We start from the raw sequence: 10,547 nt of genomic DNA on the forward strand, positions 1-10,547 counted from the left end.
CCTGTGCCTTGTAGGAAATGTAGCAGCAGCATCCCTACCTGCCACCTGTAGATTCCGGCCGCACACCCCACCCCTCAGCTGTGACTTACTAAAATCTGCACACATGACCAATCCCCCTGGGGGATGGAATGGCCCCTGATTGAGAGAGCTGTGCTCTTGCAAACAGAAATAAGCATCAGGGTTGGAGGGTGTGAGTGAAGATGTGGTAAGTGATCTGGGACTCCCACTCCTGATGCCATGTTCAGTTTCTCATGTCCTCCTTCGCTCTCACAGGATCTCATGGGCCCTTCCTAACCACCATGTGCAAGTCCGAGCTGACAGCCACGGGCATGTGCTAGGTGGGCCCCTCCTGACCTCTTCTTGCCTCCATCAGGGGTTTGGTGGTGGTTCCTGGCCACACTGAAGACTGTAAGATGGTGTTCATTCACAGAAGGAGTTAGATGTATGAAGTAGAAAATTCATCCACACGTGATGTTAGTCAGACTTCGGTTTTGTCTGGTTTCCCTCTGGGGTAAGGGCACTGTCCATCATCTCATTCCTTCTAATAAGGAACACAGAAAATTCAGGTGCTTTTTGTCCCTGTTCTGCCATCAACCCTGCTGCTGCCCACAGTGGTGGCCTTGGGTCTAGGCCCACATCCTGGTCAGGAGCCAGTCCTCCCCACCGCCCCCGGTGCCTTCGGTCAGAGCGCCTGGGGGCCTGGCCCTGACCCCCTTCTAGTTTGGGAAGCCGTTCGTCCGGTCATTACTTTTTGATGTGATAGCTCGGATATGTTACTGTGAACTCTGTGGACTCACATACACGTCTCCTAAAACACATAAACAATCCCTCTCCATCTCCATTCCCAGCCTGAAATGGGTGCTGACAGAACCTGGTGCTAGATCAGTTTCCTAGACAAGAAACAAAGAAAATCAAGTCATAGCTTTCTGTTTCTCGGTAACCAGGCCTATCAGAACCCTCTACTTAACTGAAGTTAGTAAATGACATCAGGTTCTGTAGAGAAAGGCCTGATGCAAGGTCAGGGAGGGAACGTAGGGTACATTTTGAGACGTGTCAGTTGCTATGGCTGCAACACTAACTTTGGGGTCAGACAGCCTGCCTTCTAGTCTCTGAACAAGCTTTCTTTTCTCAATTTTTTTTTTAGTGTGGTAAAATACTCATAACATGAAATTTCCATCTTCACCATTTTTTTTTTTTTTATTTATTCATTTTTAGAGAGGAGAGAGAGAGGGCGAGAGAGAGACAGAGAGAGAGAGAAGGGGGGAGGAGCTGGAAGCATCAACTCCCATATGTGCCTTGACCAGGCAAACCCAGGGTTTTGAACCGGCGACCTCAGCATTTCCAGGTCGACGCTTTATCCATTGCGCCATGACAGGTCAGGCCATCTTCACCATTTTAAGTGGACAGTTCACTGCCACTGAGTGCATTCATATTGTTGTGCAACCATCATCACCATCCATCTCCACAACTCTTCAGCTTGTAAACTGAGGCTCTGTCCATTAAACATTAGCTCCCCACCCCCTCTCCTCCAACCCCTGCAACCACCACTCTACTTTCTGTTTCTATGAACATGATCACTCAAATGCCTCATAGAAGTGGGATCCTGTAAGTGTTTGTCTTTTTGTGGCTGGCTTATGTTGTAGCATGTCAGAATTACTTTTTTGAGGCTGAAGACTAATATTCCATTTGTTGGTTATGGACACTTGGATTGTTTACGCCTTTTCAGCATTACAAATAATACTGCTATGAAAGACTCTACTTTCAGTTCTTTAGGGCAGTGGTCCCCAACCCCCGGGCCTTGGACTGGTACTGGTCCGTGGGCCATTTGGAACCGGTCCACAGAAAAAGAATAAATAACTTCATTATTTCAGTTTTATTTATATTTAAGTCTGAGCGATGTTTTATTTTTTAAAAATGACCAGATTCCCTCTGTTACATCCGTCTAAGACTCACTCTTGACGCTTGTCTCGGTCACGTGATACATTTATCCATCCCACCCTAAAGGCCGATCTGTGAAAATATTTTCTGACATTAAACCGGTCCGTGGCCCAAAAAAGGTTGGAGACCACTGCTTTAGGGTATATATCCAGAGGTGGAATTATTGGATCATTGATAATTACCAAACTGTTTTCCATAGTGGCTGCACCGTTTTATATTCCTACCAGCACCGTACAAGGGTTCCAGTTTTTCCACATCCTTGTCAACACTTGTTATTTTCTCTTGTTAATGTAGCTATCCCAGTGACTGGTGTGAAGTGGTATCTCATTGTTTTGATTTACATTTTCTTAACGATTGGTGCATTGAGAATCTTTTATATACTTGTTGCCCAGTTGTCTGTCTTTGGAGAAATGTCTGTTCAAATTCCTTGCCTTTTTCTGAATTGGGTTGTTTTTGTTATTATTGAATTTTAGAAGTTCTCTACGTATTCTGGATATTAACTTTTTGTGTTTTTATGCAGAAAGTTTCTAAATACTTATGAAGTTCAATTGAGCTGTTATTATTTTTGTTGCTGTTCTTTTGGTGTCATACCCAAGAACTCATTCCAAATCCAGTGTTGTAACACTTTTGTTTGTGCTTACTCCTAAGACTTTTATAATTTTGCGTCTTACATGCAGGTCTCTGACCCATTAGTTTTTGTAGGTGTTAGGTATGGGTCCAACTTCATTTAGTTTTCTCAATACCCTTTGTTGAAAAGACTACCCTTTTCTCATTAAATGGTCTTGGCACGCTTGTCAAAAATTGTTTGACCATGTATGAAATGGTTTATTTCCAGCTTTCTGTTCTGTTTCATTGGTCTGTATGTCTGTCTTTATGACAGTAGCACACTGTGTTGTGATTACTGTAGCATTGTAGTAAGTTTTGAAATCAGAAGTGTAAGTCCTTCAGCTATTTAGGATCTGTTGAGATTCCATATGAATTTAAGGTTTGATTTGTCATTTCTGCAAAAACCTCATTGGGATTTTGACAGGGATTTTATTGACTCTAGATTAATGATTTTTAGTCACCGGTCCTTAGACTAGCAGTTGAAAAACACTGCTCTAGGTAGCTTTGGGAATAACAATAACATCTTACAATAGTCTCTCCCAGTCTATACAATAGTCTCTTCCAGTCCATGAACATTGGATGTCTTTTTTTTTATATGTGCCTTTAATTACTTTCAGCCACATTTTGCAGTTTTTACTGTACAGGTCTTTCACTTTCTACAGTTAGTTAATTCCTAAATATTTTATTCTTTTTGATGCTTATGGAAATGGAAATGTTTTCCTAATTTTCTGTTTATTGTTAGTGTATAGAATTGAACTGGTTTTTGCTCATTGATTTTTGTATTCTGCTACTTTGCTAAATTTATTATTCTTAACATTTTTTGTGTGTGCAGAATCTTTTGGATCATCTACAAAGAATTTTACTTCTTCCTTTCCTGCCCAAATGCTCTGACTGGAACTTATAGTTCTACTGTACTGAGTAGAATTGGTAAAAGTAGGCATCCTTGCCTTGGTCCTAATCTTAGAGGAAAGACTGTTTTTTGCCATTGAGTGTAATGTTTACTGTGGGCTTTTCATACATAACTTTGAATATGTTGAGGTAGTTTTCCTTCTATTCCTAGTTTACTGAGAATTTTTATCCTGAAAACGTATTAAATTTTGTCAAATACTTTTTCTGCATCAATTGATATAATCATGTGATTTTTTTCCCCCTTCATTCTGTTAATGTGCTGCAGAACAGTGATCAGTTTTCATATGTGGAGCCATCCTTGCAATTCAGGAATATATCACACTTGGTCCTGGTGTATAACTTTGTTAATAGGCTGTCAAATACAGTTTGTTAGTCTTTTTTTGAAGATTTTTGCATCAGTGTTTGTAACAGATCTGTAGTATTCCTGTAGTGTCTTTGTCTGATGTTGGTATCAGGACAATGTTGACTTCTTAGCATGAGTTTGAAAATGCTCTTTTCTCTTTAGTTTTCTAGAAATATCTGAGAAGGGTTGTGTTATTCTCTGAATGTTTGGTAGAACGTTTGAAGCCATCTGGTCCAGGGTTTTTCTTTGTTGGGAGCTTTTTTATTACAATTTAATCTCCTTATTATTTATAGGTCTGTTCAGTTTTTTTTCTTCATGATTCTGTCTTACTAGGTTTTGTTTTTCTAGGAAATTGTCCATTTTATATAGTAGTTAATTTGTTGATGAACTGTTTATAGTATGCTCTTATAATCTTTGATTTCTGTAGAATCAGTAATAACGTCTACACATTCATTTCTGATTTTAGCCATTTGAGTCATCTTTTTTCTTTTCTAGTCAACTAAAGTTTTGTTAATTTCACTGATTTTCAAAGAGTAAACTTGGTTTCATTGATTTTTCTGTATTTTTGTCTCATTGAGTTTTGCTTTAATCTTTATTATTTCCTTTCTTCCACTAGCTTTGTGTTAGTGTATTCTTTTTAGTTCCTTAAAATATGAAGTCACGTTGTTGGTATATAGGATCTTTTTTTTTTAATATAAGCATTTACAGTTATAAATATCTATCCCTCTTTGCGCTGCTTTTGATGCATCTTATAAGTTTTAGTATGCTCTGTTTTCATTTCATTTTTTTCAAGATTTTTAAAAATTTTCTTTGACTCATTCGCAGTTAAAGAATGTGTTGTTTGGCCCTGGCCGGTTGGCTCAGTGGTAGAGCGTCGGCCTTGCGTGCGGAAGTCCCGGATTCGATTCCCAGCCAGGGCACACAGGAGAGGCGCCCATCTGCTTCTCCACCCCTCCCCCTCTCCTTCCTCTCTGTCTCTCTCTTCCCCTCCCGCAGCCAAGGCTCCATTGGAGCAAAAGATGGCCCAGGCGCTGGGGATGGCTTCTTGGCCTCTGCCCCAGGCGCTAGAGTGGCTCTGGTCACGACAGAGCGACGCCCCGGATGAGCAGAGCATCGCCCCCTGGTGGTCGTGCTGGGTGAATCCCGGTCGGGCGCATGCGGGAGTCTGTCTGACTGCCTCCCCGTTTCCAGCTTCAGAAAAATACAAAAAAAAAAGAGTGTGTTGTTTAATTTTTTGTTACTGTTTGCATGGAGTATCTTTTTCCATCCTTTCACTTTCAACCTATTTACATCTTTGGATCTAAAGTGAGGGGTGTTTTTGTAGGAAACATATATACTCCTCACAAAAATTAGAGGATATTTCAAAATGAATATGGTGATAAAAAGAAGCATTTGATTTTTTTTATTAAGCAAGAACATCAGAAAAGCAAATGACAAGTCAAAGAAAATTGTTCTGTTATGCAAATGAGATGCAAAACCAACATTCATTTCATTGGTGAAAATGCACTATACAAAAGTCTAAAAGTACTAGAGTATCTGCATGTTCCCTGATCCCCTGATTTTTGTGAGCAGTATAGTTGAATTATGTTTTTTCTATTCTGCCGATCTCTGTCCTTTGATTGGAGAGTTTAAAACCCATTTACTTTTTTTTTTTTTTTGGTGGGCCATCATCTTTAATCCTAGCTTGCACCTGGCGGGCAAGTAAAAACACACACTGGGCTCCAAAATCCACTCACATTCAGTGCTCACAAAGCCACTGACTTATCCGAGTTTCCTAGAATCAAAGGTTTTTAGCTCACCAGCCTTAGTCTCCTCAGTTCCCCATCTCCTTCCTTCTCCAGCGTCAAACTGCACAAACTGGCCTCTCACTCAATACTCTGCCATCTTGGCTGCTTCTCCTGGCCACATGGCCTCTTTCTGCTCTCTGCTCTGCTCCCTCTGCTCTCTCATGCTAATCATCCCAGGAACCAACCCCATTTACTTTTAAAGTAAGTACTGGTAAAGGGGAGATACTTGTATCATTTTTGGATTTGTTTTCTAAATGCCTTATGCCTCTATTGTCCTTCATTTTCTTCGTTACTGTCTTTTGTGCTTGTTTAATTTTTGTACTAAAATATTTTAATTCCCTTCTCATTTCCTACTGTGTATATTCTACAGCTGTTTTCATCGTGGTTACCGTGGGGATTACATTTGACATCCTAAAAGTTATAACAGTCTAATTTGAATTTATGTCAACTTCTGAGCAAGCTTTCTGAACCCTTGCTAAAATTCGGAGAACCCGTTCTGCCCACCCCAGAGAATTTTCGTGAGGCTCCAATTTGATAGTGTAAAAGCTCCTTGTAGACTGTTAAACATGTACACATTATAAACTGTTTTCCTTGTACTTACAGTTGTAGTCTAGACTAGGTAGGATATGTTAGTGGTTCTGAGTTGCAAATATGTATAACAATATTTTGTAACTCATTTTTAACTATCCTTTCATAGAAATATAACTATTTGGGCTTCTAGGTAACTTTTTCTCTTTTAAAAACTCTGATTCAACGGGTCTATGTATCTGCTGTGTTCACTGCACTATGCCAAGGCATGTGGGAAAAGCAAAGACTCATCCTGCCCTGTAGTAGCATACCGGGGACAGAACCGGTACACAAGGAAACTCAAGTAGTCGCCCAGGAGTGACTGGCATGTAGACAGGCTCTGATTGCTGTGTCGTGGGCCCGTTGGAGCAGGAGGAAAGAGAGAGACTTCTTGGAGGAAGCGGGACCAAACTGGACTAGGCTTGACAAGATGGGCATGAGTTCCATAGGAGGGCAGGAGGAGCAAATAATAGGAAGGAACAGTGTGAACAACTCAAGTTGGAATAGGAGAGTGGTGTTCAGAGAACACATTTCTGAACAAGGAGTTCCAGAGGGCACCTTGGGAGTTGAGGCTTACTTTGCAGGTGGAAAAGTTGAGAGTAAGAAAATATTTTGCCTGAGGTCACATAACTATTTAGTGTGGAGTTGATTCTAGAACTCTGCTGGATCTGTTGAGCCTCAGGCCAGTGTTTGGTCTGTTGTGCCAGGGTTTCTTTCTCTTGAACCTGGTTGGCCCTGGAGGTGTCACACTGAGCTTCAGGGCAGTTAGATCTTTGTGTAAAGTGACGACACTGTCATCATAGCACTGACATTGTATTAAAGGTTTAATATGATAAACTGATGGGCAGTGTAAATTGAGTGGCGTAGTCCAAACAGATGAAGAGAGAAGCCTGCACTGCAGGTCCTGGCATGGGGAGCTAGCAGAGGCACGCCCTTTGTGGAAACCCCACAACATGACTGCGCATTTTAGCCTCTGCGGATATATGACGGCTAGCACCTTGGGCCAGGAATCAGGGGGCTTTGCCTCTGTTAAGAGCTCTGTGTAGTGTAGTTGCTATGTCTGTTCCCACTGGCCGTCAGAGGGGCTTCTTTCTCGTGCAACACACACACACACACACACACACACACACACACACACGCACCTGTTCATGGCCCCTGGGGAGTAGCTTCTCCACCTGATGGTTGTCTCAGCCTCACATCCTGTTTAGTGCAAGGCAGGTAAAGTAAAAGACCATGGATAGTAAATACTGCATAATTCTCTCAGTCTTACAAATGGTGTTACATAGATTTTTATGGGCATTCTGCTTCTGCTGAAGCTGTTTATTCTTAATGTGATCTGGCAGATTATCAACAAGTATTTCAGAACCTACTGTGTTACATATTCTTGTTCTGATCCTGAAGGTTCATGGGAACTCTAGTTAAAAGCAGATGAGGTTGGCCCTGGCCGGTTGGCTCAGCGGTAGAGCATTGGCCTGGCATGCGGGGGACCCAGGTTCGATTCCCGGCCAGGGCACATAGGAGAAGTGCCCATTTGCTTCTCCACCCCCCCCCCCCTCCTTCCTCTCTGTCTCTCTCTTCCCCTCCCGCAGCCAAGGCTCCATTGGAGCAAAGATGGCCCGGGCGCTGGGGATGGCTCCTTGGCCTCTGCCCCAGGCGCTAGAGTGGCTCTGGTCGCGGCAGAGCGACCCCCCGGAGGGGCAGAGCATCGCCCCCTGGTGGGCAGAGCATCGCCCCTGGTGGGCGTGCCGGGTGGATCCCGGTCGGGCACATGTGGGAGTCTGTCTGACTGTCTCTCCCCGTTTCCAGCTTCAGAAAAATACAAAAAAAAAAAAAGCAGATGAGGTCTCTAAGGTATTTTTCCCCGCCGTGAAGGAAGGAAGAGGGCCGGAGCCGCAAAGTGTGGAATAATAAACGGCTTTATTGAGTACAGAGCGCACACCCTGCCCGGCAAGGTTCCCTGGCCCCGAGGAAAAATGGACGCCAGAGAAGTTGCAAAGATTAAACCGCGTGGGAGATATTTAAAAGGTCCCTCTAGGGAAGTGGAGCCACTATGACGTGGTGAAATTTCACTGGCTGGCAGACGATCACTTCTTTCCAAATGGTTCCTGGGAAGCTTCCTTTGGCGGGCTTGATTGTGGGCGGTCCTAGCCAAAGTGGGCAGGTCTGAGTTCCTACGTGACCATCCCTCCCATCCACCGACCTTACATTCTGACCTTTTGTGTTAAATAGAAAAAGGGGCGCCATTTATTCATCTGGCTACTTCCTGCTGAATTAGGGCGTCGTGGGGAGGGGGAGATCAGAATGTGGTGGCTTTGAGGGGTGTTAAGAGGAACATCTGTGTGGCTGTGACTGGAGAAACTTCGCAGATGCTTTCCTGTAAGGATTAAAAAAAAAGAGAGGAGTAATAGGGGATTTGCAGGGTCAAGCCTTTTGGTGAGCTGGAGATGGATGGAGTCCAGTGGTTCCGACTGCCAGAGGTCCTATAAGGAGGCAAGCTTGAGGCAGAACTGCATGTCAGGAGTGGCGTAAAAAGGGGAAAGGAAGAGGGTCCCATCCATTCCCATAACCGAAACCTGTGAGGGAACTAGAGGTCCAGAGTGTGATGGCAAAAACAAAGAAGGCAGTCCCCATGTCCACAAGAAATGAGGTGGACTTACCCACTTGTTGCAGAACCCTGGGTTCTCCAAGTCCAGGCCGTGTCCTAGGAGTTTGAGTGATGCACCCACCTGGCTGGATTGGCCTTCCCATTCGGGTGGCTTGTCCTCTACGTAGAGGCACTGAGGACAAAACCTGTTGCCCAAAGGGGCAATCACTCCGGCAGTGACTGGGCTGCTTGCAGTCAGGGCAGGGTTCAGTGGGCAGCTGCAGGCAGGGGCCCTGCCGGGACCAGTGGTCCTGCTTGCCACACTTAAAGCAAGCTGCTGGTGGCTCTGCTGGTCTCAGGGCTGCCATAAGAGTTTGGGTTTGGAGCGTTATCTTCTGCTGCATGGGGGCCTGGCGAACCAGCCTTGGCCTTCTTTTACTAATTGGGACCATTAAAAACTTTAAATGCCGTGTTCACAGGTTTCGGATAGGGGTTTGGGGGATTGGGAATAAGAGGAGGGGGGCTCGTGCAGAGCCTGGCACCCAGATCCCACAGCAAAAAAACGCTGGAGCCAAAGGCAGGACAGGGCAGGAACTTCCTGTAAGAAAATTGGGGTTGGACGTCCTGAAAACTGGTGTAAGAGCCAATGCCAGGCTGAGAAAGGCCTGACGGAGGAGGGACTAGAGAACACAGTGAAGGGAGGGGCCCCTGGCCAGCAGGGGAGGAGAAAGAGATGGTAGTAGATGGCGAATAAGAAACAGGTTTTTGCGAAGGGAGGGGAGAGAGAGTTTGGAGTCCGCGGAGAAGGAAAGATTAGGAGTAGAGGTTTTAGGTGAGGTTTCTCTGGCCAGAAAAAGGCCTGCGCGGTGGAACAGGCAGCACAGAGATTAAGGACAGGTGCGCAAATAATTAAAAGCCATGTATGTAAGGGATCTCCAATCAGTTCCCAGCTTTTTTGGCAATAGTTAAATTGGTGAGGGTGTTAAAACCGAAAGTCCCTTCAGGAGGCTAATTGAGTGGGTTCTGTGGCCTGGCCACAGCGGAGAAGAAGAACAGTTTCTTCTTCCTTAGGGAGGGAAATTCCTGTGCCCTCACAGCCGCGCTCAGTTCTCGGAGTGGTCAGACCTGAGCATTAGCGTCCTAAAAACTCAAGGTTCAGCCACGGATGAAAGTGGATGTGCTTGGGGAGGTCTCCACAAGCACAAGCTCACTCGAACGGAAAAGAATTCCCTGACGTAGCTACGGTCTCGGACAGGGAGTCTCGGAGGAAAGAACCGAGAGGAAAGCTGGAGGCAGGGGACTTACCGCACCGTGCGCCGAAGTGGGTTGGAGATCGGAGATCCTGGTTCTTTCTCGGAGGGGAGGAGAAAGGAGTGGTCCTTGCGGACTTCTAACTCCTCCCGGGTTTTCAGCACCAAAATGTAAGGTATTTTTCCCCGCCGAGAAGGAAGGAAGAGGGCCGGAGCCGCAAAGTGTGGAATAATAAACGGCTTTATTGAGTACAGAGCGCACACTCCGCCCGGCAAGGTTCCCTGGCCCCGAGGGAAGAAACATGGAGGCTAGCGAAGTTGCAAAGATTAAACCGCGTGGGAGATATTTACTCTTTTCTTTTCTTTTTTTTTTTTTTTAGGGACAGAGAGGGAGTCAGAGAGGGATAGATAGGGACAGACAGACAGGAACGGAGAGATGAGAAGTATCGATCATTAGTTTTTCGTTGCGACACCTTAGTTGTTCATTGATTGCTTTCTCATATGTGCCTTGACCGTGGGCCTTCAGCAGAGCTAGTGACCCCTTGCTAGAGCCAGCGATCTTG

At 44.7% G+C, this 10,547-nt stretch overlaps 1 protein-coding gene and 1 non-coding gene across 27 annotated transcripts in view; both read left to right on the forward strand.

The window, feature by feature from the left end:
• Positions 1 to 10,547, forward strand: part of CLASP1 (cytoplasmic linker associated protein 1) — a 275,934-nt gene that overhangs the window by 261,278 nt on the left and 4,109 nt on the right. The gene's annotated exons all lie outside the window — the stretch shown is intronic.
• Positions 4,641 to 4,716, forward strand: TRNAA-UGC (transfer RNA alanine (anticodon UGC)). Its single transcript has one exon. It is a non-coding gene; the product is annotated as a tRNA-Ala (tRNA).

The sequence above is a fragment of the Saccopteryx leptura genome, chromosome 7 (assembly GCF_036850995.1).
Source record: "Saccopteryx leptura isolate mSacLep1 chromosome 7, mSacLep1_pri_phased_curated, whole genome shotgun sequence".
Classification (NCBI taxonomy): Eukaryota; Metazoa; Chordata; class Mammalia; order Chiroptera; family Emballonuridae; genus Saccopteryx; species Saccopteryx leptura.